This window comes from Manis javanica, chromosome 13, assembly GCF_040802235.1.
Source record: "Manis javanica isolate MJ-LG chromosome 13, MJ_LKY, whole genome shotgun sequence".
Classification (NCBI taxonomy): domain Eukaryota; kingdom Metazoa; phylum Chordata; class Mammalia; order Pholidota; family Manidae; genus Manis; species Manis javanica.
Genome location: NC_133168.1, coordinates 96,972,093 through 96,996,834, shown reverse-complemented (window position 1 = coordinate 96,996,834; position 24,742 = coordinate 96,972,093). Strand labels below are relative to the sequence as shown.

The following is a 24,742-nucleotide window of genomic DNA, read 5'->3' as shown; positions in this document are numbered from 1 at the left end:
AAGTCCTAACGTGTCTTTCCTGCATTACAAACAGAGGCTTCACACTTCCCTGTGATGCCGGGTTCTTGTTTGCGGAGTTGAAGAGTGAACTCAGCAAACAGTTAAAGTCAGAGAGCCAGGGAGACTTATTGAGAGAGACAGTGAGAGGACAGACGGAGCTCCTGGCTTGAGCCAGGAGGGGACAAGAGAGCCCGGGGTGGTGCGTTGTCCAGGGGTTTTATAGGCAGTTGAGGATATTTGGGAATGTGAAGAAAAACCTCAGGGGTGTGGACTTGTTAAGTGGTCTCTGAATATTAAAAATTAACATAAGGAATTTCCTGTCTTGATTTCTCCCTGGGATACTGGCATCTTGGTCTGGGAGCATATCAGAAGGCCGCCTTCCCAGTCCCCAAGGTGGGTGAGGTATTGTCTGTTGCTAAAGAGTAAGTTAGAATCTTACTTGTTAAACTTCCTGGATGTTAAATACAATCTTGTCTTTAAGGTGGAATCTTTCCTGCCTTTTACTGTGTGGTTTATGCCTGGGCTTACTTGCTAAATTAGTTGCCCAGTTTGCAAAGTCACTTCATCAGATCTGAAGGAGGAAAGACAGCACATAGGCCTGGGCCTTTTAGCATACTAAAGTGAAACTTACACATGATTACAAATGATTAGCATAATAAAAACGTGTTACTTTTCTTTATCTGGGAAATATTAACTGATCTCACTGAAGAATGACTCTAGAGCTGAATGTTTAACACAGAGTGTTGGTAGGGGGTTCCCTTGCTTGTAGTCACACTGCTCTGACTGTAAATATCCTGCCCTGCTTTGTCCAGAGGCCTTCACCCTACTGTCTAAACCCATATCCCTGTCTCACTGGGGGCGCAGCACTGCCTTCTCTTCTTCCTTTCCCTCATGGAAGGGCTTCTCCCAGGTGTCTGCCCATCTGGCCTTCAGAGATTTGGGCAAGAATTGAAAGCAGGGTCTTGAAGAGATACTTCCCACCCACGTTCAGAGCAGCCTGATTCACAGTAGCCAAGACGCGAAGCAGCCCAGCTGTCCAGGGGTGGATGAATGGATATACACAACACGGTCTATGCACCCGCTGGAATATTACTCAGCCTTAATAAGGAAGGAATCCTGACACCTGCTGCGATGTGGGTGGACCTTGAGGACACGGTGCTTAGACCTTGAGACACAGAAGCACAGACCCTGTCTGATCCCACTCCTCGGAGGTTCCTGCGGGGGTCACATCCGCAGAGACAGAAAGTACATGGTGGGGCCGGGGACTGGGGGAGGGGCGGGGATTAGCTTTTCACGGGGCCAGTGCGTCAGCCTGGGGAGGTGGGCCGTTCTGGAGATGGAGGGCGGGATTGGCTGCACAGCTGTGTGAAGGTGCATCATGCCACGGAGCTGCGCACTGAGGATGGTTCAAGATAGTGACGTATCTGTACTTTATCTCAAGACTTTAAAACTTTCATGAAACATAGATTTGGGCAAGAAGTTTATACCTGCAGGCTTGGCAGAGCCCCTCATCCATTTACTCAACAGTGATTTCCTGAGGACCTGCGCTCCAAGCCTGATTCTGGACCGGGTTTTCTCGACTGCGGCTCTTGACTTTGGGGCCCCTCTCTGTGGGGGACCGTCCTGGGCACTGTAGAGCCCTGAGCAGCCTCCCTCGTCTCTACCCACTTGATGCCAGGGGCACCCCTCTGTTATGACAACCATAAATGTCCTCAGCCCTTGCCAAGCGTCCTCTCTGAGCAGAACTGCTCTTGGTCATGAACCTCTGTTCCAGGTGTTGAGGACGCAGGAGAGAAGACGGGAAAGGTGCCCGTCCTAATGGAACTACTTAGATGGGCAGTCAGGGCAGAGGTAAGATGCAGGCAAGCCCATGACACGGGCTGGGGAACTGGCATTTCACAGGGGCCCCCGACACAAAGGTCACACAGTTCCCCAGGGAGGTGCCAGCCTGGCATGCAGGTTTCCAAAGGAAAGAACTGAGAAAGGTTCCCCGCTCAGAGCCTGCTCACCTGCCCCGAGGGCGAGGGAGGGCGCAGTGGGCGTTGGAAGGGAACTTAGTAGAAGGAAGGACATCTCAGCAGACAACTTGCGGGGTGCTGAGGGCTTGGTGCGGGGAGGGGTCTGATTGCCCCTCACTCCCTCCCAGTGGGGGGGAGCTGAAGGGCACACCTTGGCTCTGAGACCCTTAGGAGCAGAGTGGCGTGATGCTGAAGGTGGAGGGAGGCGTGTGGACCAATGTCTGCTTCCTGCCCAGAAGGGTAAGACGGAGGGCACCTTACACCTTATCCTTAAGCCTGTGTTGGCTTCCCTCCAAAGAAGATAAGCAAGAGGTGGTTCCTGGATCTCTAGGAACTAGAGGCAGGAATGCAGGTGACAACCCACCGAGCAAGGGGACAGTGGGGAATTGTGTACCCAGGGCCCGCCTCACAAGATCCCCTGCATCTTAGTTAATGCTCTGCTGTCACTGTCATGAAATCCTACTTTTTCTTTTACAACTTGTGCACTGTACCTAAAAAAACTTTTTAATTGAAGGGTTGTTGACATATGATATAATCTAAGTCCAGGTGCACAACATGGTGATTCAACAATTATATCACAAAATGCTCGCTGTAAGTGTAGTCACTAACTGAACCATGCAGTTATTATAATTTTATTGACTCTATTCCCATGCTGTCTGTTTCATCCCTGTGACATATTTATTTTATAACTGGAGGTTTGTACCTCTTGATCCCTATCATCACTGTGCCCCACTGCCTACCTTCCTCCCCTATGGCAACCACCCGTTTGTTCTCTGATATTTATGAGTCTATTTCTGTTTTTGTTTGTTTCATTTTTTAGATTCCACAGGTAGGTGAACTCACAGTGTTTGTCTCTCTCTGACTTACTTCACTTAGCAGGATGCCCTCTAGGTCCATCCCTGTGGCTGCGAATGGCGAGAGTTCACTCTTTCTTATGGCTGAGTAGTAGTCCAGTTTGCACGTGTACTTACGTCTTTATCCATTCATCCATTGATGGATACTTAGGTAGCTCCCATATCCTGGTTATTCTGAGTAATGCTGCAATAAACATAGGGTTGTGTATATCTTTTTGAACTAGTGTTTTTGTTTTCTCCAGGCAAATACCCAGAAGTGGGTGACCTTCTTCATAGTGTCTGAGCGAGGAGGCTTCTCCGCCACAGGCTGATGTGGGATAAAGCGCAGTATTCTATCTCCATGAACTTTGGTTTCCTTCTTCCCGGTGCTAAGCGAGAAGAGAGATGAGTGGTAGTTAAACATCAGTGGAAAGCAAATCTTTCGGGGGGGAGAGCCATGGTGTTATAGGTTGCTGCTGAACTTCTGAAGAGGTTCCCCTTGACCCAGATGGCTGTGGGTAATTGGATTTTCTTGAAAAGTGATGGGGCAGGCACTCCACCTTGTCCTGTCTCTCTTTCAAGGATGTATGACTCTAACTTGACCGGCCAAAACGCACTGTAAACCGACGTCAAATTAAAATGACTTCCTCTGTGCAGGCAGCTCTGCTATCACGTGAAATGTACATTCCTAAAAATCACTGCATATGGGCAAAATGACGCAATACAAACCACAGGGCTGTGGTAACATAGTCAAAAACTTCGTCAGTGAATCACACACCTAGAAAAGAACCTAATGAACCTGAAGGCAGAATTTTTAAGTAACCACTTTATTGAGATATATTTCATACACTGTGACATTCATCCTTTCAAAGCACGTAATTCAGCAGTTTTGAGAAGATACACTGAGTTGTGCAACCATCGCCATTATCGATTTTAGAGTATCATCTTCCCAAAAAGAAACCACATACATGTCAGCCGTCACTCCCCATCCCCTCCTCCAGCCTGTGATAACCACTAACCTATTTTCTGTCCCCACAGATTTGCTTATTCTGGACATTTCACATAAATGGACTCATACGATATTTGTCCTTACGTCTCTGGCTTCTCTCACGGAGCGTCATGTTTTGGAGGTTCGTCTGCCTGGTAGCGTGTGTCAGCGATCCACTACCTTATATTTTATTACTCCATTGTATGGACTTACCTTTGTTTATTAATTCATCCATCTTTTGGTGGATATTTGGATTTACTTTGGGCTATGATAAATAATGCCACTGTGAAAATCTGTGTACAAGTCTCATGTTTGCGTGTGTATTCGTCTGTTGGCTGTATATACTCAGGAGTTCGCTGGGTCATATAGGACTCTGCTTAACTTTTCAAGGAGCTGCCCTACTGTTTTCCAAAGTAGCTGCACTATTTGACATTTCCACTAGCAGCATGAAAGGGTTCCTTTTTCTCCACATCCTCTCTCATGAGCTGTCATTATCTGCCTTTCTTATTACAGCTGGCCCAGTCAGTGTGAAGCATTAATACCTCGTTGTCGTTTCAATTTGTTATTTTCTTGATGACTATTTTGAACGTCTTATCATGTGCATATGCCTATTTGTATATGTCCTTTAAAGAAATATTTGTCTGTTTTAAAATTGCATTTTTTTTTTTTTTACTGTTCAGCTGTAGATAGTATTCTTATGTTTCTAGGTGCAAGTCCCTTATCAGATATGTGACTTGTAAATATTATCTCCCATTTTGTGGGTTGTGTTTTCACTCTACTGATGGTGCCCTTCGAAGCACAAAAGCTTTAAAATTTTGAGGAAGTCTAGTTTATGTATTTTTACTCTTTTTACTTGTGCTTTTGGTACCATATTTAAGAACCCATCGCCAAACCCAAGGTCATGAAGATTCGCTTCTCTATTTTCTTCCAAAAGTTTTACACTTTCAGCTCTCACATGTAGGTCCGCAGTCTGTTTGAAGGTGGTTCTTTGTGTGTTGTGAGGTTCGGGTCCAACTTCTTTTGCATAAGGGTGTCCAGCTGTCCCAGCACCACTGGAAGGAGACACGGTTTTTCCCCACTGAATGGTCCTGGCATTTTTGTCAAATATCAACGGGTAGTAAATGTGCAAGTTTATTTCCAAACTCTCAACGCTCTTCACTTTTATGCCAATATCACAGTGTAGCTTTGTAGTGTATTTTAAGATCTGGAATCATGAGTTTTCCAATTTTGTTCTTCTTTTTCAAGGTTATTTGGGCTATTCTGGGTTCCCGGCATGTCTATAGGAAGTTTAGAATCAGCTGGTCAATTTCTGCGGGAAAAAAAAAAAACGAAACAGCTGGATTTTGATACAGATTACATTGAGTCTGTAGGTCAGTTTGGGGAGTATTGCCATCTTAATATTAAATCTGATTAAATCTGAGCAGGGGACGTCTTGATTTGCTAGGGTGTTTTTAAATTTCTTTCAATGATGTTTTCTAGTTTTCATTGTACGATTCTTGTCTTCTTTTATTAAATTAATTCCTACATCTTCTTTTTTATTGAAGTGTCATTGATACACAATCTTATATTGGTTTCAAATATACAACTCAGTGGTTCAACAGGTACCCATATTATTAATCCTCACCCCCACTAGTGTGGTTACTATATCAACATAGGAAGATGTTACAGAATCATTGGCTGTATTCTCCATGCTGTACCGCCATCCCCATGACCAATTTATATCATGATTGAGAATCTCTGTGCCATTTTATCTCCCTCACTCTCCCCATCCACCTGCCCCATCCCCTTCCCCAGGGTAACCGTCAGTCCCTTCTCAGTGTCCGTGAGTCTACTGCCACTTTGTTCATTTTGTTTTGCTTCGTTTTTATCCTCCACAAATAAGTGAAATCATTCGGCACTTGTCTTTCTCCACCTGGCTTAGTTCACTTAGCTTAATACCCTCTGATCCATCCATGTTTGCAAATGGCACAGGTTTTCTTGTGGCTGAATGATATTCTATTGTGTATATGTACCACTTCTTCTTTATCCCTTCATCTATTGATGGACATTTTGCTTGCTCCCATATTGTGGTTATTGTAAATAATGCAGCGATAAACATAGGGGTGCATCTATCTTCAAACCAGGGATTTCGGTTTTTTCAGATGAATTCCTAGAAGTGGAATGACTGCATCAAATGGTATTTCTACTTGTAGTTTTTCAAGGAACCTCCATACTGCTTTCCACGGTGGCTGCACCGATTTATGTCCCCAGCAACAGTGTAGGAGGGCTCTCATTTCTCCACATCTTCGCTAACACTTGTTATTTCTTCTCTTTTGGAGGGTGACCATTCTGATGTGAGGTGATACCTCCTTGTTGTTTTTAATTTGACATCTATCACTCTTTTTGGTGTTACTATAAATGGAATTCTTTGAATTCCATGGTCAGATCGTTCATTGCTAGTGTACAGAAAAGCAACCGAGCTGTGTGTGTCGATCTTTTACTCTGCCACTTGGCTGAACTCATTCATTAGTCTTTAATGTGTTCCTTTGGATTTTTCTACGTACAAGAACATGTCATCGCTAAATAGAGATAGTTTCTCTGTCACCTTTCCAGTCTGGGCCCCTTTTATTTTTCTTGCCTAATTGCCTTGGCTAGGACCTCCAGTACAATGCTGAATAGAAGTGGTCAGTGCAGACATCCTTGTCTTGGTGCTGATCATAGCGGAAAGGCATTCAGTGTTTCGCCATTAAGTATCATTATCCGTGATGTTTTTGGAGCTGCTAGATACCCTTTCTACCAGGCTGAGAAAGTTCTCTGTTCCTAGTTTGAATGATTTTATCATGAAAGCTTGTTGGATTTTGTCAGATCCTTTTTCTGCGTCCATTGGGATCATTATTGTTTTTGTCCTGTATTCCACTAAAATGATTATTTTTTAAAATGTCAGACCAACTTAGTAGTCTTGGGATAGGCTCCACTTGGTTGTGTCGTATGAATCTTCCCATATGTTGTCGGATTTGGTGTGCTGGTATTTTGCGGAGGATTTTTGCACCTGTGTTCATAAGGGGTCTTACTCTGTAGTTTGCTTGTGATGTCTAGTCTGGTTTTGGTATCAGGATAGTACTGGTCTCTTAGCATGTTAGAATGGCCTCCTAGAGAATCTCCTCCTCTTCCATTTTTATTTATTTATTTTTATTTTGCTACCATTAATGTACAATTACATAAACAACATTATGCTTACTAGATTCCCCCTATTATCAAGTCCGTGCCCCCCCTACATTATGTGTGCCGATCATAATGCCCCTTTTTCCCCCTTATCCCTCCCCTCCCACCCATCCTCCCCAGTCCCTTTCCCGCTGGTAACTGTCAGTCCGTTCTTGGGTTCTGTGCGTCTGCGGCTGTTTCGTTCCTTCAGTGTTTGCTTTGTTCTTATGCTCCACAGAGGAGTGAAATCATTTGGTGCTTGTCTTTCTCCGCCTGGCTTATTTCAGTGAGCATGACACCCTCTAGCTCCCTCCATGTTGTTGCAAATGGTAGGATTTGTTTCCTTCTTAATGGCTGAATAATATTCCATCCTTCTCTTCTATTTTTAAGAACACTTTGTGAAGGCTGATGTTAATTGTCCTTTAAAATTTGGTAGAATTCGCCACTGAAGCCACCTGGTCCTAGAATATTCTTTGTGGGAAGTTTTAAAATCACCAGCACAATTTATTTGTTATATGTTCACTCAGACTTTCTATTTCTTGAGTCAGTTTTGGGAGCTTATGGCTTCCTAGGAATTTTCCCACTTCATCTCGGATATCTGATTTATTGGCAAACAACTGTTCATAGTATTGTTTTACCATCTTTTCAATTTCTATAAGGTTGGTGGTAACGTCTCCTCTTTTGTTCCTGGTTTTAGTAATTTGAGTCTTCCCTCTTTTTATATTGGTTGGTCTAAAGGTTTGTCAATTTTGTCGATCTTTTCAAAGAACCAACTTGTGGTTTTATTCTCTTTGTCAATTTTCTATTCTCTATTTCATTTATTCCTGCTTTAATAATTACTATTTCATTCCTTCTGGTAGCTTTGGGTTTAGTTTACTCCTGTTTTCCAGTTTCTTAAGGGTGAAACGTTTGATTATTGATTTGAGATCTTTCTCTCTCTTTGTGGCTGTGACTGCCTGTTTTAAAAATTTCTTCTACTTTAGCTGGAGCTCACAAATTTTGGAATTGTGCTTCACTCTCATTCACATCAAAGTTTTTTCCAATTTCTCTCAGGATTTCCTCTGTGAAATAGCAGTTTTACCCATGTTCAATGGTTAAGAAATACAGAAATACTACTGGAAATATGGCACCACATTGGGACAAATTTGAGCTTTGTTTGGATTCTGTTAAAACAAAAGTTATAGCAGAATGGACTATACAGTGTACAAGTTACCTCCCATCACACCCTAAAACTTTATCCTTCACCTTCCCATTTCAGGTCCATCAGAATGTTCCCCAAAATGTACCTCCAGTCCACCCACTGGGCTCCACCCCCACTGCCAGGTCCCTAATTCAAGCCACCATCCTTTTCAGTTCTGGAACTGAAGACTCCCAAGTTCTGTCTTTGTGTTTTCCTACAATCTGTTCCCCACCCAATGAGCTTTTAAAATCACAGATCACACATCTCCCTCCTGTTCAAAGCCCTCCAGTGGCTTCCCAGCCTGAAGAAGACCCCTGCCCACGGCCTCTGAATGAAGTGGTCCATCCCTTCCATCTTTGTTTCAGAATCGCCTCCCAACCCATTCATGCCTTTCCTCTGCTCCAGCCATGCCAAAGGACCCTGCTGTTTTCTCAAAACACACTTGCACCCCAGGGAGTTTGAATTCCTGAAATTTTCTTTCCTTCTTCCTCATTATTCCTGCCTTGGCCCAAATTTCACCCCCTCAGAGAGGTCTACAGTGACCAGCTCTTCCTGCCTTGTCCAGGAATTTCCCAGATTTAGCACTGAAAGTCCCATGTCCCGGGAAACCCCATAATCTCAGGCCAACCAGGATGGCTGGTCACCCTTGCAGGGTCATCTGTGGCTGCTCTGTGCAAAGTAAGCTCCAGCCACTCACCCTCCAAGTTACCACTGTGTCACTTGTCCTGTAAGTGTGAGAATTCCCAGTGGTCCCTGGAACACTGCCTGGCAAATAGTAGGCACTCCATAAATATCTCTGACCAGATTAATGATTGAATGAAAGGAAGTGATTCCTTCAAGCTTCAGTGTAAGACTTTGTTCCATGAAAATCTGCAATAAACAGCCCTTTAGAAAGTGGTGAAATGAGAGTGAGTCGCCATCAGAATTTTCATTAAAATAAAACAATAGGAAAACAAACTATCTAAAGTATCATATCATGAACATTTTGTTTTAGTTATATATGCATTAATGTGGACCAGACCTCTGGGTAAAATGTATCTCCAGCTGCCGTGTTGTGGTCTAAAATGTTCAGCAAGTGGTCAAGCGCGTGGGCTTTGGCACCAGACGGCTCAGGTCCGAAGCCCTTACAAGCTGACCCTGGGCAAATGGACACATGCTTTCTGAACCTCATTTTCCGATCTGTAAAATGGGGACACTGCACGGCACCTCAGGACGTGATTGTGAGATTTAAAAGTGCTTATATTTTTGGATGCACGCATACAGGAAATGCTTAGATCACTTTCTGGCATGTAAGAACAATTTAGGCATTATATACTAAATATGATTACTTGCTGAATAAATGAATGAATGAGAGAACTTATCTTGCCTTGAACTGCCCTGCCTGCCCTTTCCCAGATAGCTCTCTCTCCTCCTGTTCTGACCCCTTCTCCTGAATGACTGTATATGATCACTTGTTTTTTCTGCCACTAGAACAAGAGCTCTAGGAAGTTTTCTTGTTTAGTCTATTGATAATCAAACCTACTACCACCTAGGGGTGGAAGAGGGTTGGCAAACAGTTTCTGTGAAGAGCCAGATAGTAAAATATTTGAGGCTCTTTGGAGACTCTTCTATGTTTCTGCAAACTACTCAACTCTCCATTAAGCGCTGCCCCAGTGGTGTGAAAAGAGCCTTCCACGGAACGGGTGTGGCTGCGTGCCAATAAAACTTTATGTACCAACACAAGATGGCAGAATTTGGCCACGGACCGTAGTTTGCCAGCTCTTAAAAGAGTTGAAAATGGTGGATCTTCACATGTCATTAAAGATTCTTTTGATTTTTTTTTTAACCATTTAAAAGGTATTTTAAAATTCTCAGCTTGTGGGCCATGAAACACAGGCAGCGGGCCGGATTTGGCCTGCAGGTCGGAGTCTGCCGACCCGGGACCCAGATCGTGCCTGGACATCTGGTGCCGACTTCGTAATAAGCGGAGGCCCCTGGATCCCGGAATTCGGGCATTCCCCGAGCTGCGCCACCGGCCCGGGCAGAGGGTGCCGCCCGCGGGCCAACCCGCCGAGCCGCGCGCGCCTCCAGCCCCGCCCCCCGCGGGGCGATTGGTCGAGCGATTGGTCGACCCTTCCATGTCGGCCCTCGGACTGGCATCCCGGGCAGCCAACGGGACGCCGCAGATCCTCGCACCGCGCCCACTCCGCGCCCGTTGGAGGCGGGCGTGGGCGGGCCGCGGGAGTGGGGCGGGGAGCCTGGTAATCGTTACTGGTAACAACGCCCCGCCCCGTCGCGGCGGGTGGACCGCGCGAGGCAGGCGGGTGAGCCGTGGGAGCCGGGGGAGGAGCGGCCGTCGCCGCCACCGCCGCCGCCAAAGACTGTAGCCGTGGAGACTGTTACCAACGGGGACCAACACGCAGCAGCCGCCGCCACCGCCGCCGCGGGAGCCGCTGCCCCAACTCCAGGTGACCGATGCGCCCGCCCTGGGCCCGGCCCGGCCGGGGAGTGCAGGGGACGGCGGGGACCCCGGCTCGGGGGCGGGGGGCAGGGGGGCGGGCGGCGCTGCCCCCGCGGCTCACCCCGAACGTCCCGGGCGACGCGCCCCGGGGGCCGGCCTCCGCACCCCGGACCCGCAGGCGCAGCTGAGTCTGGGGGAGCCCGGCGACCTCGCCTTCCTTGTAGCCAAACTCGGGGAGAGGTGGGGACCCCTCGCCTCACTTTTATCACACTTGCAGAGTTGAAGGCGGCCCGCGAACCGTTCTCCAACTTTTACCTTCAAACTCCTTGAGCTGGGGACTCCCGGGGACCTCTTCTCACTTTTATTCCCGAAATCCTTAAGTAGGGAGCGCCCGGGGACCCCTCTCTCTTTCAAACTTCCTGAACTGGGGGCGTCCCTGGTACCCTTCTGTCTCTCTCCGAACCTGAAACCCCTGACTCGTAGGGCCTCGTAGACTCGTCCTCACCGTCATCCCTGATGTCCAGGATTTGGGGTGTCCAGGGACGTCTTTTCGTTTTGGCACCCCAATAATGAATTTGAGAGCGCCCCTGGAACCCCTTTCTCACTCTTTAACCAAAAGAGGGGGCGCTGGTCTTGAAGAGAACCGTTCCCCCCACTTCACTTTTCCGCCACAAACTCCTGAAAAATCAGGCTTCCCGGAGATCCGTTTCTCACCTTTTTACCAAAAACCCTTCGCGCTCAGGCCCCCTCGGACCCCTCCCCCATCTCCTTTTTAGCTCCACATTCCTGGCTTTGGGGGATCCCGGTACGCCAGCCCTCCCACGCCGCCCAGAAAGCCCCGACGCACACCCGCAGCTCCCCTATTTGGGCTGATCGCGAAGCGAGAAGTTTCACTAGAAGACGTTTTTTTTTTTTTTAAATGCATTAATTTATTATTTTGTTCGAGAGTCCAACTTGCGGTCTGAACTGCTCGGTGGTGTTTTCTCCTGAGGCTTTTGCGAGTGTGTGTGTGTGTGTGTGTTTGTGAATTTAAGCCCCACCCCCCTGCTACCTCCCCCCAAACATTCCCCCCGCCCCACTTTATTCCTTTCCTTTCCCTCCCCCGGCTCCTTTCCTGGTAGCAGCTCTCCCTGCAGCGCGAGGAAAACTGGGTTGCCGACCCTGATGGCTATTTCAGGGGCCCCGGGCCCAACTGCCCCTGCTATTCCGGCGGCGGCGGCTGTGGTTCATCGTCCTAATTTTAACCTCCTGGTTGCCCGGCAGGAATGAGGCGGGGAGGGAGTCCAGGGCTGCGTTCCCTGTAGACCTTCCTGCCGGGTGTTTTCATCTCTCTGACCCCAACAGGCACACTTCAGACACACATTTTCCTGACTTGTGCAATTAACTGTCAGCGCGGACTTGCATGAGTTTACCCCCCTCCCCATCAGCTTTACCTGTGCGAGTGCAGAACATCAAACGATAGAGGAGGCTCTTAGTTTCAACAAAGATTTCCCCACCACCAAAACAATAATAAAAATAACACAAACATCAACAACAAAAACGTTTTTTTTTTCCCCTGCATGTATTGTCAACATGTTTTTATGTTTTTGCTTCATGCTCTGAAACATTATTTGCCTCTATAAGGATCGTTACCCTCAGTCCTGGTGAATACTTGGTTATCTATTCTTTCTCCTGCTTAAGTTTAAAGAGGTGATCTTTAAACTAAAAGGATCTTAGAAATGGCTCCTCAACCTGCTCTGGCCAGAGAAGAGAGTTCCCCCAGGAAAGGAATTTAATCACCTTAACCAGTGCTAAATTTGCCCGCACGCTTCACGAAGTGTCAGAGGAGACTTAGTAGTTAAAAGAAAAAAGACTTTCATCATAAATGATTGGCAAGATAACTGGTCCTGTAATCCTGGGATATTCCAGCTGATTTGGGTTGACAGTGAGTTCAGAAAGTTTGCACCTGCAGTAAAAGCAAGAGTGAATTACTTAGCCCTTGGGGGGCAGCCGTCTCTTGTCCCAGATGAAGTGCTGAGATATTCAGAGGGGGCGTCCAGGAGGAGGCAGACAGAGTCAGCAACTGCCTTGAGTAACAGGAGTCCTCCGGAATTGAGCTGATACTGGCTTTCTGGGGGAAGGGCACATATTCCCTTCATATTCATCTTTCAACCGCGTTTATCACTGATGAGCTGCCAGAAACGCAGCGTTCACCAGAGATGCAAGTCTAAGGAAAGACTGACCTCTTTCCTTAGAGTTAATATGTAGTTTCAGATTCGAATTAAAATGAATTCATATTTGCCAACATTGCATTAATTTAACTTTGATTCATCTTATACTTGCATCAAACTTTTGAATGTACTTGTAGAATTTTTATAGTCATGTGTTGTTTTCCTTGTAAAATTCCAGGGCCAGAAGGAGCCATGTCTTATCATATATTTGGCTCTTTTTACTTGAACCGCAGGTCGACCATTTATTTAAATAGTATGTGCCCCCCGACCCCCTCACCTCAAACACACCTACTTATTTGTCAAATGTGAAACCATTTAAAAAGGGAAGTTCACAGAGAAACTGTCTTGGGTGTCAGGACCCTCAGAGAACTCAAGGTCCGGGGTCTGGGATCCCGTGTCTGTGTTCGCACAGACAGCAAACACGTCCGTATTTCAGCACCGAACTCCAGGAATAGTCACACCAAATGCAGTAGATAAGGACCGCAAACAACCTCAAAGCAGTGTAGGTCGGGTTTTATTGCCAAATGAATCTGCTCTGAGTGTCCAGAAAATCTTGCAGTTTGCAGAGCTTTGGGGATTTCGGAGTTGTTATAAGGGATTGTGGACTGAGTCCAAAAAGGCGTTTGGATTCCCCTTCTTGAATTTAAATGGCAATCAGTGCCATCATAGGCCACGTGCTCTTAAACATGTGCCTGGCACAGAGTGTGTACTTGATTATTGAGTGAATGAATGGATGAATGAATGAATGAATCCTCCCTACAAAAGCTGGAAACCTCCTATATGCTCTTGGAAAGATCAGAAAATAATTCTAGGGAAAAAAAAAAGGGAGAACTTTAGGAAGGGAAGACCCAGAATCCAGAGGGGTGTGGGCTGAGGAGCGGCTGAAGGAGGGTGGAAGGCCCCAAGAGCCCACCACAGGTCCGGGGGGTTCATTCCCAGGAAGCGTGGTCTGGCTGAGGTGGTGAGTGGGGAGACGGATGCTGAGAGCTTCCTAGCATACGCCTGCCTGTCCAGCTGCCTGCGGGACACAGCCAGGTGGATGCTGACAGGCAACTTAAACACAGGGCGGCCAGATCAAGCTGGCTGTAGTCCCCCAACTCTCCTCCTAGGCCCCACCCTCCCGGTACCAGCTCCTCTAGGCTGGTCAGGCCAACACTCTGGAGCCACCCTGCACTCCGCGCTTTCTGGGTAGCCACCAGTAGAGCCCTCCAGCTGAAGTCCTGGAAGCTGACTATACTGCAGCGCCTCTACCGCCAACCCCTGCCCCGAGCCACCGTTGCTGCCTGCCCAGGTGATGGCAGCTTGTGGACTTGGGGTCCTACTGGATCCCCTTGGGCACTCCTCAGCTCACAGCCCCCCTGTGGCTCCCAGCTCATTTAGAGCAAGGGCCAGTCTCCCCCAACGCTGCACAGGCCCCCCCAGCCTAGGGCCTCTTTGGCTTCTCCCCAGCCACAGCCCTGGCCCCACCCTGCTTCAACGCGCAGGCCCCTTGCAAGTTCCACGAACCCTTTGCCTAGAGGCTCTTTGCCCAAGTGGTTGGGGGGCTGCTCCCTCAGGGCCTGCAGGTCTTTTCTCAAATGTCACCTTCCCAGGCCACCCACTCAGCAGTGACACACTCCTAGCCTCCTTCCCTGCTTTCACTCGCCTCAGCATTTACCCCCATCCAGTGTGCCGTGTATTAGGCATATTTATTTTGTTACCACTGTCGCCTTGTTAAATCTCAGCTCTGTGAAGGGTGGAAGCTCTGTGCGTTTCATTAACTTCTGAATCCCCGTGACCGAGAATAATTCTGGCCCTGAGTAGGCACCCGGGAATGTCGGTTAAATCAGTAAATGAATGGTGTCCGCACACCTAAGGGGAAAGCGCAGGGAGGAGGCGGAGCTGCTCTGTGCCTACCAGGAACCGCCTCTGTGTGACTTGGTTAGCTCGGGGCTGCCTGGGGGCGGAGGGAAGAGTAGAGGACGTACGACAGGTCCAAGTGCCAGGCTTGGCGGCTGTGGGCTCTGGGTTTAAAGTGTGTGTCCCCGTCTATCGGCTCAGAGGCTCTGGGTAAGGCCTGCGTCTGTGATGACGTGGGCTGCCTACTGGAGGTCACCCCTGTAGCTGGTGAGCTCAGGGCCTGCCTCCTGACAGGGATCCAGCAAAGCAGAAGCAGAGAGGCCGGGAGGTGTGTGTGTTTGGGTTTCCTGCGCCATCCCAAGTGCTGGGGAGACACTCAGCAAGCGCGTCTGGCTTGGCTGGAGGGCTGGCCTTACGCTGTCTGCTCCAGGGCAGGAGACGCCCCCAGCGGGCGTGGGAATTCACTGCACACGGTGTCACTCTGCAAGCAGAGGGTTCCAGCAGCACGGAAGACCAGGAGAAGCAGCCCAGTCGCACATCCTGGCTGTGGTGGGAATCCGTGCGGCCCTTAGACCCGACGCATCGCCCTTCTGTGGGTGGGCTTTGTCAGGTGGCCAGCTCTCCCTGCGGAACTCACAGATGAGGGCGTTTAAAGCTGGTGTCCCTTCTGTCACCGCTGGCTCTTGGGAGCCAACCCGGGCCATGTCTGGCAGGGAGCCACTCAGAGGCGAGGACTACCCATCCTCGTGCTGGGACTGGAGGTAGGGAACGCCGGGGCAGGCAGCCTGGCGTGCTCCTCACTGACTTTCACTTCTTTTCCCCTGCAGTGCATTCCTGTTGTGTGATGGGTGGGTTCCATGTGTTTGGAAACCTTGCTCTCCGCTCTGGCAACCCGTTATTCTTGGTTTCAATTTCTGTGACTTCTACAACTTTCTGAACAACACGGTTGACTACCCAGACCTGGCGGTAACACATGCAGCAAGTGGGGTCAGAGGCCGGAATCAGATTCCGCCTGCCATAGTCCACGTTCGGAAATGAAAAAACATCACAAAGCCATTTAAAACATGCAGAGCTTACATGTGACGGTCCAGCCCAGTGGTTATTTGTCATCTGCTGTGTCATGAAACCCACATGACCTACATACAGTAAGCCTAGTTCTACTCAGATCTCTGCAGATATTTTGAGCGTGTGTGTGTGTGTGTGTGTGTGTGTGTGTGTGTGTGAGAATTGCATTGCCCATTGCCCATGTCCAGGGAAGCCCTTCAGGAATGGTAGTTGAGCTGAGCCTGTGGTGATCATGGGGTGGCCCTGTGGAGTTCAGAGGGAAGGCCTTGCAGGCAGGGTCAGCAGGTGCAAAGGTCCTGTGGCAGAGGAATCAGCTGGGCCGGGATGAGGCTGAGAAGGCTGTTGTGTGGCTGACGCCCGCTGAGCGAAAGGAGAGGGCTGCCACAGGGGTGAGCCTGGGCATCATCCTGAGTATGGATGGGACCGTCGGTAGGGTTCTCTGTGCCTGTAGCTGTTAGGTCCATGGTGTGCGGCCCTTTAATGGGAGGCCTGCTTTCTGGACCTCTGACATTTGTTCATTCACTCATTTACTCACTGTTGTCCAAGTCAAGCGCTGTGTCAGATCGCAAAGACCGAAGGCCAGCTGGGAGAGGCAGACAGCCTCAGAAGGGGCCATGCCTGGCCTCTGTAGGGCACAGCAGGCATGCAGAGGAGGAGGCCCCTAAGGGGCCAGGAGCTGGACGGGCGCTGATCTGGGGAGGATGGTCTGCAGGCAGGCGGTGGGGGTGGAGTGGCGTGGCTGTGCTTTCAAGGAACTGAGCGCAGCTCCTGGCGGCCGGGTCCAGGGTCCAGGGTCCAGGCCGATTAGAGAGGAGAGCAGGTGTCTGCGAGCCACGGCCCTCCGGCCAAATCCAGCCGGCGGCCTGATGTGTAAGTAGAGTTTTATTGGAACTCAGCCACGCTGTTCCTTTCCGTACTGTGTCTGGCAGCTTTTGCGAGGCAACGGCAGGGATGAGTAATCGTGACAGAAACAGAGCGTGGCCCGCGAGCCTAAAATAAAGTCTGCCGATCCCTGGCCGGACGGCGGGATTGTGTCTCCGGCGCTGGGCCGAGCGGTTTGTGGGGAAGCAGCTCTGTGACCAGGGGTGGTCTTGGTAGATGCGTCAGAAGGCTTGGAGTCTGGAGGTGGCGACTGGAGAGACTGCCGTTGCCGTCGTCCAGGCGAAGGGATGGGGGTCTCCTGACGGCACCAGCCAGGGCTGCTGGGGGGGTGGGTTGGCCTGGGGACCTGGGGACCTGGGGATGTGCTGTGGGTGGGGGCGGGGAGGAGCCGAGGGCAGGTCCCAGGGGTCTGCCCTTGGGGATGGGCAGAAAGTGTAGCTTCCATGAGTCGGGGCCACGGGGAAGCGGTGTTGGTGGGAGTCCTGAGCTCAGCTGTGGCCTGACCAGCTTGAGGTGTCTGTGGGACACCGTGTGGGATGTGTGGGCTTTCGGGGCCCAGAGCTGAGGGGTGGTCCAGGCTGGAGGTCAGGATCTGGGAGCTGTCAGCACGTAATCGGTCACTGCAGCCATGGAGATGGGTGGGATCACCCACAGAGAGGGTGGAGAGTCGGGGCAGGGCCGCAGGCAGAGCCCCCAAATTCAAGGAATGCGAACCCGAGGAGGGGTCAGTAGAGGGAAGTGGTTGTCTAAATTGTGGCAAATATATATAAAACATAAAATGTACTGTCTTGATCATGTTTAAGTGCACAGCTCAGCTGCATGAATCATATTCACATATCATGCAGCGTCCCCACCATCCCATCTCCAGAATGTTCCATCTTCCCAAACTGAAGCTCTGCCCCCATGAAACACTCACTCCCCTGCCCTGCCCTCCCCCAGCCCCCGGCCCTGCCAGACACCTTCTGTCTCTGTGGACGGGGCTCCTCTGGGGACCTCCCGGGAGTGGGGTCAGACGGGACTGCACTTTGGCTGTTGTGAACCACGCTGGACAGGAGAAGCTGTGAGTGGCTCTGAAGGGGAAGGGGCCGCAAGTCAAGGCTGAGCACCAGGAGTGAGGCCAGAAGGGTCAAATGTGAATTAGGCCTGGCAGCTCCACAGACAGACGGAGGGGGACAAGGCCCCACAGGAAGGCGCTGCTCGGCTCACAAGCGCCTGCCTCCCCGGAGAACTTGCGATCGCGCTAATGACACTGAGGTCCGTTCCCAAAGTCGCAACGCCATTTCATTACACTTATATTTTTAAAATGCCAACTGTTTCTCTTTTGGAAACATGCTGTGTTTCCAGGATACATTTCTGTCCAAAAGGTGATCTGGGGAGGTGAAGAGGGGAGGTAAGGCCTTAGAAGCAGTTTCCAGAAAAATCACCAGCCCACAAGTATGTGTTCCTGCTCCGCGGCAGCCAGGGAAAACCCGAAGGAAACCTTCCCACCTCCCCCACGCTTCCCAGAGGAGGTACAGATGTACCCCACTTCGAGAAGAAATACACTTGCACCTCCAGACCCACAGAAAACAGCTTAAAGGGGGTGCTTCCAGTTTCTAAAAGAATCCTTCATTTTAGAAGGAGCGGCCTCCTTGGGACTTCCTTGGGCGACTGGCTCTCCGGGTCTCCATGCCTTCAGCACCCATCTGTGGGGCCCAGATCTCAGACTTCTGAGTGTCTTACCCTGTCATCATTGGGAAGTTCAGCATTAAAAAGATGCTGGGGAAATTTGAAACGGATAGCCACGACCGCCATGGAGGCCTGACACTGGAGCAGGAACGGATACGTTTCGGGAGCCTGTCAGTTGTGGGAATCACGGTGTGGTTACCCTGCCGGTGCTTTCAGTCACCAACGGGAGTGAATAGAAGGTGTGGAAGCCCTGTATGACTCAGCTCGCGGCTGGCCTCAATTCCCAGCCGGGGCCTGCACACATCTATCACCTGGACTGCGGTTTCTGGGCAGATTGAGTGCCCAAAGAAAAGATTCATCAGTTGGCGGTTATTTAGTTTAGCAAACTGCAGGATGGTGGGTTTAGAAGTGGCTCCAGGCAGCCACACGGGGCCCACCTAGATTTCCGGTCGCAGGCGTCTCCCTCCAGTTATGCCGCCTGCCCCAGCCTCGCTCCCCTCCTAACTGGCTCCGGTGACAGCTGGAGTTCGCTGTGCCACTTGCTGCAATAAGCCCAGCCCTCCTGCCCTGTTCTAGAGGCAGTACTTCCCCAGCCATAGGTCAGCGCCAGTACCATGACTGCTTCCACATCCTGGTGTAGACCTGGCTTCCTCGTCTCACAGTTCTTAATTTTCTTTTCCTCCCCCCACTTGCCATGGCCCTTCCGGGCTGTGTTAGGAGGGACCGATGGGCACTTAGCCTGGCTGATGGCTGGCCCCTCCCCTTTGCTGTCCCCACGTGGTGCTTAGCTTGGCGCTCAAGGCCGCCCCCAGTGCACCCCGCTATTCACCACTTTGTCTCCAAACGGACTGGCCGAGCCTTAAAAAGGCCTTGGGCTTCTGCCTCCTCTCTCTCTGAAATGTTACTTCTACTTTATGAAAATATTACTCTTCTCTTGAGATCCTCCCACTTCTTTCACTCCAGGGAGCCGAGGGGGGGAACTTAAGACCCGGGCGGTGTCTCCACCTCATCGCCATGCCTTTGGGGCTGGACTGTTCCTGGTGGCTGAGCGGGCAGGCTGTCCTGCACACTGTGGGATGCTGACACACCCCGGCCTCCCCCTGCTCACAGCCTCCCCCGCCACACACCATGACGACTGTCTGCAGACATGGCCGCATGCCCCCGGGGGGCAGGATCGCCCCACGAGGAATCCGGAGAGGAGTCGCCCGGAAGCAGCAGCACCCCCCGCATCGCACAGCACGTAAACTGTGCATCACAGGGCTCGCTGGACACAGGCAGCGATGTGCGTGTCTTATTTCCTGTTCTCAGTCCCAAGCTCCTAGAAGACGGGGACGGTGTCCCTACCACACTCCCCATAGGGCTTCACATTTCATTCACGAGTGAAGGAAACGCTGGAGCCCAGCATGCTCTTCAGAGGGCGAGTAATGGCAGCCTTTCAAAAGCAAAAATCATGAAACCCTTGCCTGAGATCTGACAGCCTCAAAGGCTCCGTGGTTTTGGTCAGTTTCGTGAATGCTCCAGTCCTTTGCATACAGTTTTCCTTGACCAAACCCCAAAAGAAATCTTAATCAAAGACGTCTACTGTTAGTTGACCCCCCCTTGGGCCAGCTGGCATTGCAGACCAAGGCGCCCCCAAGACAGCGCCGGGGTCTTGCTGGGGAGAGGGAGTCTCGCGAGCGGCCCGCCACCAGGCCCCACCGCCAGGAGCCGGGTACACGGTGGAGAATGTGAAATGCCTACGTCTACGTCTGAGCCAACTGCAGTGGGTTGGTGCATACTTGTTTTACTTGGGGATTTTTTGAAGACTTCACTCTGTTGAAAAATCAATTTGAAACAAAGGTAGTTATGTCTACCAGAATTATTTCATCAAGGAAACGGGACACTTGACATTTGTGGAATTAATCGATTCCCCTTTCTGCAAAGTTGTGGGGCAAGTTATCCCTGTTTACAGCCTTGGCTTTTGTGTGGGGCTGGCCATCCGCAAGGTCTGCAGGCCCGCCGTGTGGTGCTGGAGGCGGTCGGTACAGAAGGCGAGCAGAGTCGTGGGCGAGTATTTCTAACCGGGTCCCCCCCCTCCGAGAGATCCCAGCTCCTGGTGCTGTTCCCCAGCTCTGGAGTTTCCCGCCAGGAGGCTCAAGGTCATGGCCAAGGGGTCTGGTAGACAGTGGGTGGGCGCGGAGGGAAGCCCATCTCCCTGGGCCCCCTTCCCCCTGTCCTGGGGCCCCTTTGCCTTTTCTCTTTGGAAGCATTCATGTCAGCCAAGCCCCCACCACACTGTCCCGGCTGGGGCCGTGTGTCTGAGGTTCCCACCAGGGAACCCCGAATTCTAGTTAGACTGTCACGTCCTTACTGGGAATAGAGGTAATTGTTAACGCCAGTCAAAATGTGAGCCAGTTGGACAGGCTAGGGTGGGCTTCACGGATAGCCAAATTCCCTTGTTGGTTCCAGTAGAAACTCTGAAATAATTGTACATTTAGTTGTCTTGTTCCAGCGCTCTTAGTGAAAATGACACACGCTGTTGTTCATGGAGCCGTTCACCTCTGGGCCATGTAAGACCTTCCTGTGCTGAGACGGGCAGAGACCAGCGTGTGGGGCACAGAATGAAGCAGGTGGGGAGAAAAGCCAGCTCTCAGTGGGGAGCAGCCGGACTTTAAAAGTCTCGTCTGTGAGATCTCAAGGTCATGTTTTAAGATAAAGGGTTGCCATGACCTCACCCACTGCCGAGCATCCACCATGCGCCTGGCATCTCATGTACATGTTCTTTCTAATCCTGGCAAAACCCCAGCAGGGCCGATAGGTCACAGGGCCCTGAAAAAGGTAACAAATAACTCCTGTGCTCTCGGTTGCTCAGGCAGGCAGTGGAGGACCCCCGCCTGCTATACCCAGCTCAACTGGCTCCCCCTGCCCCGTGCTGTTATCTCCCCCTCGCCCTTCTGCTTTAGGGTGGGCCGGGCCCGGCCCTGGAGGGGGAGCAAGGCCTTGGGAGGGAGGAATGGGCCAGCCTGGTAGGCTGGGTTCACTGCGTCTCTACCTGTCTCCTTCCCCCCCACAACCACATGCAGACGTGTCTGTGCTGATCCTGTGCCTCCCACTTCCCTACGTGTGGTTCCGGCTCATCCAGGTCCCTGGCTCGGGATGTTGGCATAACCTGGTCCCTGGCCTGGGCTCAGGGCTCCGCAGGGGCCGTCCTAACGCAACGGCCTTATGCTGCTTGAGGGGGTGACACATTATCACTTCATGGGACAGCTTGGAATACCAAGCATGTAATTCAATCAAGAACTGGGAATTCTAGTAATAACACGTCATTAAATTATAAAATAGGATAGTGGTTTAGCGTGTGCCCTTTGAAACTCGTACTGTGGAAGCAGGCGTGACGGGCGGCCCTGGTGTTCCCAGCACTGCAAGTCGGAGGGGGTTGTTCTGCTGTTCACTGCCGTTCACCGGCAGGAAAGAGGAAACCTTCACCAAGGGCGTGAGGCATTCACGGGGAAATGGTTTCCAGTTTGAGAATTGTATCCATTATATATTTTTCTGCAAATCAGCAGAAGTGTCATTATTTTATTCATGCAAAGAAAGCTCACAGGCTCTTAGTATTCGAAGGCAGTGGGGCTAGGGAGGTTGGCAGGACATTCCTGCCAAGGACCAGGGGTAGTAAGGATTTCAGGCTTTGCAGGCCAGGCGGTCTCTACTGCAGCTCTAGGCCCTGGTGTTCGCGACATGTGAACGAGTGCCGTGTGCCAATAAAACTTTATTTGTGGGCACAGAAATATGAATTTCATGTAATTTTCACATGTCCTCATTGATTTGTTAACCATTTACAAATTTAAAAACAATTCTTAGCTTGTGGGCCACACAAAACCAGGCTGTGGACTGCCCCAGACTTCACCCGGGCCATGGTCTGTGACCTCTGCTCTATAGGATGGAGTCCGGGGGCTGCGCCCGGCATCCCCAGCCCTCCCCCCACAGGCCTGGCCTGAGAGCCCCCAGCCCACACCCTCTGCTCCAGCCCTTCTGCTGTCCCACCAGGCCACACACCCTGCTGTGCCCACGCCCTGCTCTTGAACCTGTCCCCCCCTGCCTCCCCCATCACTGCCTCGCCCACCACCGCCCCCCCTGCCTGACCCCCAACCCCGCCGCTGACCCAGGGCCCTGTGGATTCCTACAGACACTTCCTTTGCAGAGAAAACACACACACTAATACTTTGTTTTTCAGTTGAGATATAATTCACATATCATAAAACTCACCCTTTTTTGAAGTATTCAATTTAGTGCATTTTAGTATATCACAAGGTCATACAACCATCACCCTTCTCTAGTTCCAGAACATTCTGTCACTCCCAAAAGAAGCCCTGTAGCCCCCAGCACCCACGGACCACTGTCTGTCTGTTGATCCGCCTGCTGTGGATGATCCCTAGAAACGGGGTCTCTCCCTGAGCGCTGTGTTTGGGGTCTGTCCATGTTGTGGCACATGGCAGGGCTCTGCTCCTTTTTGTGGCTCAACTAAATTTTTTTGGGGGGGTGCAAAAGGATCATATTGCACCCACTTTTCTGCAGCCTGCTCTTTTCATCTAACGATTAGTCTGTGTCTTTCCTTATCGCTACTGTGTGTTTTGTTCTTCCTCCGTAACTACATGAGACCCCACTGTGCTGATGTGTCACCTCACCAGCGCTGCAGCCATGTCCCTGTGCAGATGGGCCGTGCACACGGGTGGGGGCTTGCAGATCCGGGCAGGGAGCTGCTGGAGGGATGTCTCCCTTTGCGTCAGGTCTCTGTGGCACGCACTCTCGCCCCCTCCCTGCGGTGAAGGCGCTGCTGACCCGTGTCCTCCCTGTAGCCGCCCCAGCCCCAGCGTGACCACTGGCACACCTCCTGCTTCCGGCGCCACGGGCTCCGTGACAACGTGCCTGTCCTTTACCTGAACTGGCCCCACTCACAACAGCGGATCACAGACCTTTGGCCAGTCTGGTGAAGACAGGTGCCCAACCCACCAGGAATGTGCATCCATTGCATTCTGCCTGCGGTTTCCAGGGCCCTCAGGGCCCTTGGACTGCCCCTAACTGCCCCCGGCCCAGCCCCTGCTTTCCCCATCACAGCCCCCCCATGGCTGACTCAGCCCCATCTGTCACCATGAGCAGCGCCCGCCCAAGTGTGCCTGTGGGGAGGCCCAGCCGCCCGGCCGGTTTGTGTGACACAAGCCCCCGCTTGTTGCCTGGGCTCTGAGCTGACTGCGCCATGCAGCAGCAGGCCCGCCCTCTAGGCTCCCTGTTGATACGTGGTTTTCAACCCCTTGCCACCTTGGCGTCCAACAGAACACTCATGTTGCAGCTGCTCCAGCAGACCTGCATGGCCTCCAGCCCGCCTCCTCCAGGCAGCCCTCCGTCCACCACGACCCCATGCCAGCAGCGGGCCCGGCCCTCACTGCCTGCTCGCATCCTCAGGTCTCTCAGGTAGCTGACTCCCCCTCCTAGTGCAGACTCGACACAAACAGCTTAAAACCAGAACAGCGAGGACGTAATTGTGGATAGTTACCTGCCCTTCCTCTGAGCCCTTCTCCCAAATTAAATGCACTGGGTCATATTTTTCTTGTAGACGTCCTTTAGGACCTCTGAGGTACTCCTAATCCTGGTTTCCCTGGGCAGTGTCTCATGAGTGTAGAATCTTCCAGAAGCCACCTGCTCCTTTATTCCCCAGGGGCCTGCTCACTTAGGGCTTGGGCCTGAAAGTCTGTAGTCTGCCTTGCTCTGCGCTGGGCCCTGTACTCGTCTCAGGTCTGACGGGGAGAGCCCGGCTGCTCCTCCACGGGCCTGCCTTCGATCGGCACTATTTGTCAGATACATCTAACCAAGTGTTTCTGCATTCCTCAAGCGGACTTCCCGGCCAGTTCCCCCACCCATCACCGGAGGTTTTCAAACAGAAGACCTCTTGGGGATAGTGTGCAAGGGTGTGTGTTTGTTAACACAGTTTGTTTCTGAAAACATTACAAAGATTTTTGACCTTGAAAATTCTCAGGCCTCACTTTCTAATTCTCCCAGACTGTGTCAGGTTTCACTTCTAAAGAAAAGAATATAGGGATAAGTTTAGTTTACGTATCATCTACTTTTCTTCTTGTTGGAATTGCCGATCCTGCCTTGTTACCTGTTTTTTTAGAATTGAGATGAAATTCACATAACATAAAGTTTACCATTTTAGGGCACATTCCATGTTTTTTAGGCTATCTGAAATGTCACGCAACCATCACCATTGTCTAATTCTGAAACATTCCCATCCTAAACCAAACCCTGTGCCTGCTAGCAGTCACTCCCTGCCTCGCCCCCCCCAACCCTGGCAACCACCGATGTACGTTCTGTCTCTGTGGACTTTCCTGTGTGGACTCTTCCTATAATTGGAATCATGTAATACGTGGCTTTTTGCGACCAGCATCTGTCTCTGAGCGTCGCC

At 50.9% G+C, this 24,742-nt stretch overlaps 1 protein-coding gene across 5 annotated transcripts in view; it reads left to right on the top strand.

Annotated features, from left to right (window-relative positions):
* Positions 1 to 10,419: 10,419 nt before the first annotated feature.
* The window catches only part of RFX2 (regulatory factor X2), a 72,571-nt gene continuing 58,248 nt past the window's right edge, over positions 10,420 to 24,742 (top strand). For 2 of the 5 annotated variants that reach the window (XM_037018357.2, XM_037018356.2), the window contains exon 1: positions 10,422 to 10,646. The gene's annotated coding sequence lies outside the window, so the exon portion shown is untranslated. Of the gene's footprint in view, positions 10,647 to 24,742 lie in introns of all 5 variants that reach the window. The other 3 variants (XM_037018355.2, XM_037018353.2, XM_037018358.2) reach the window with 3 other exon arrangements.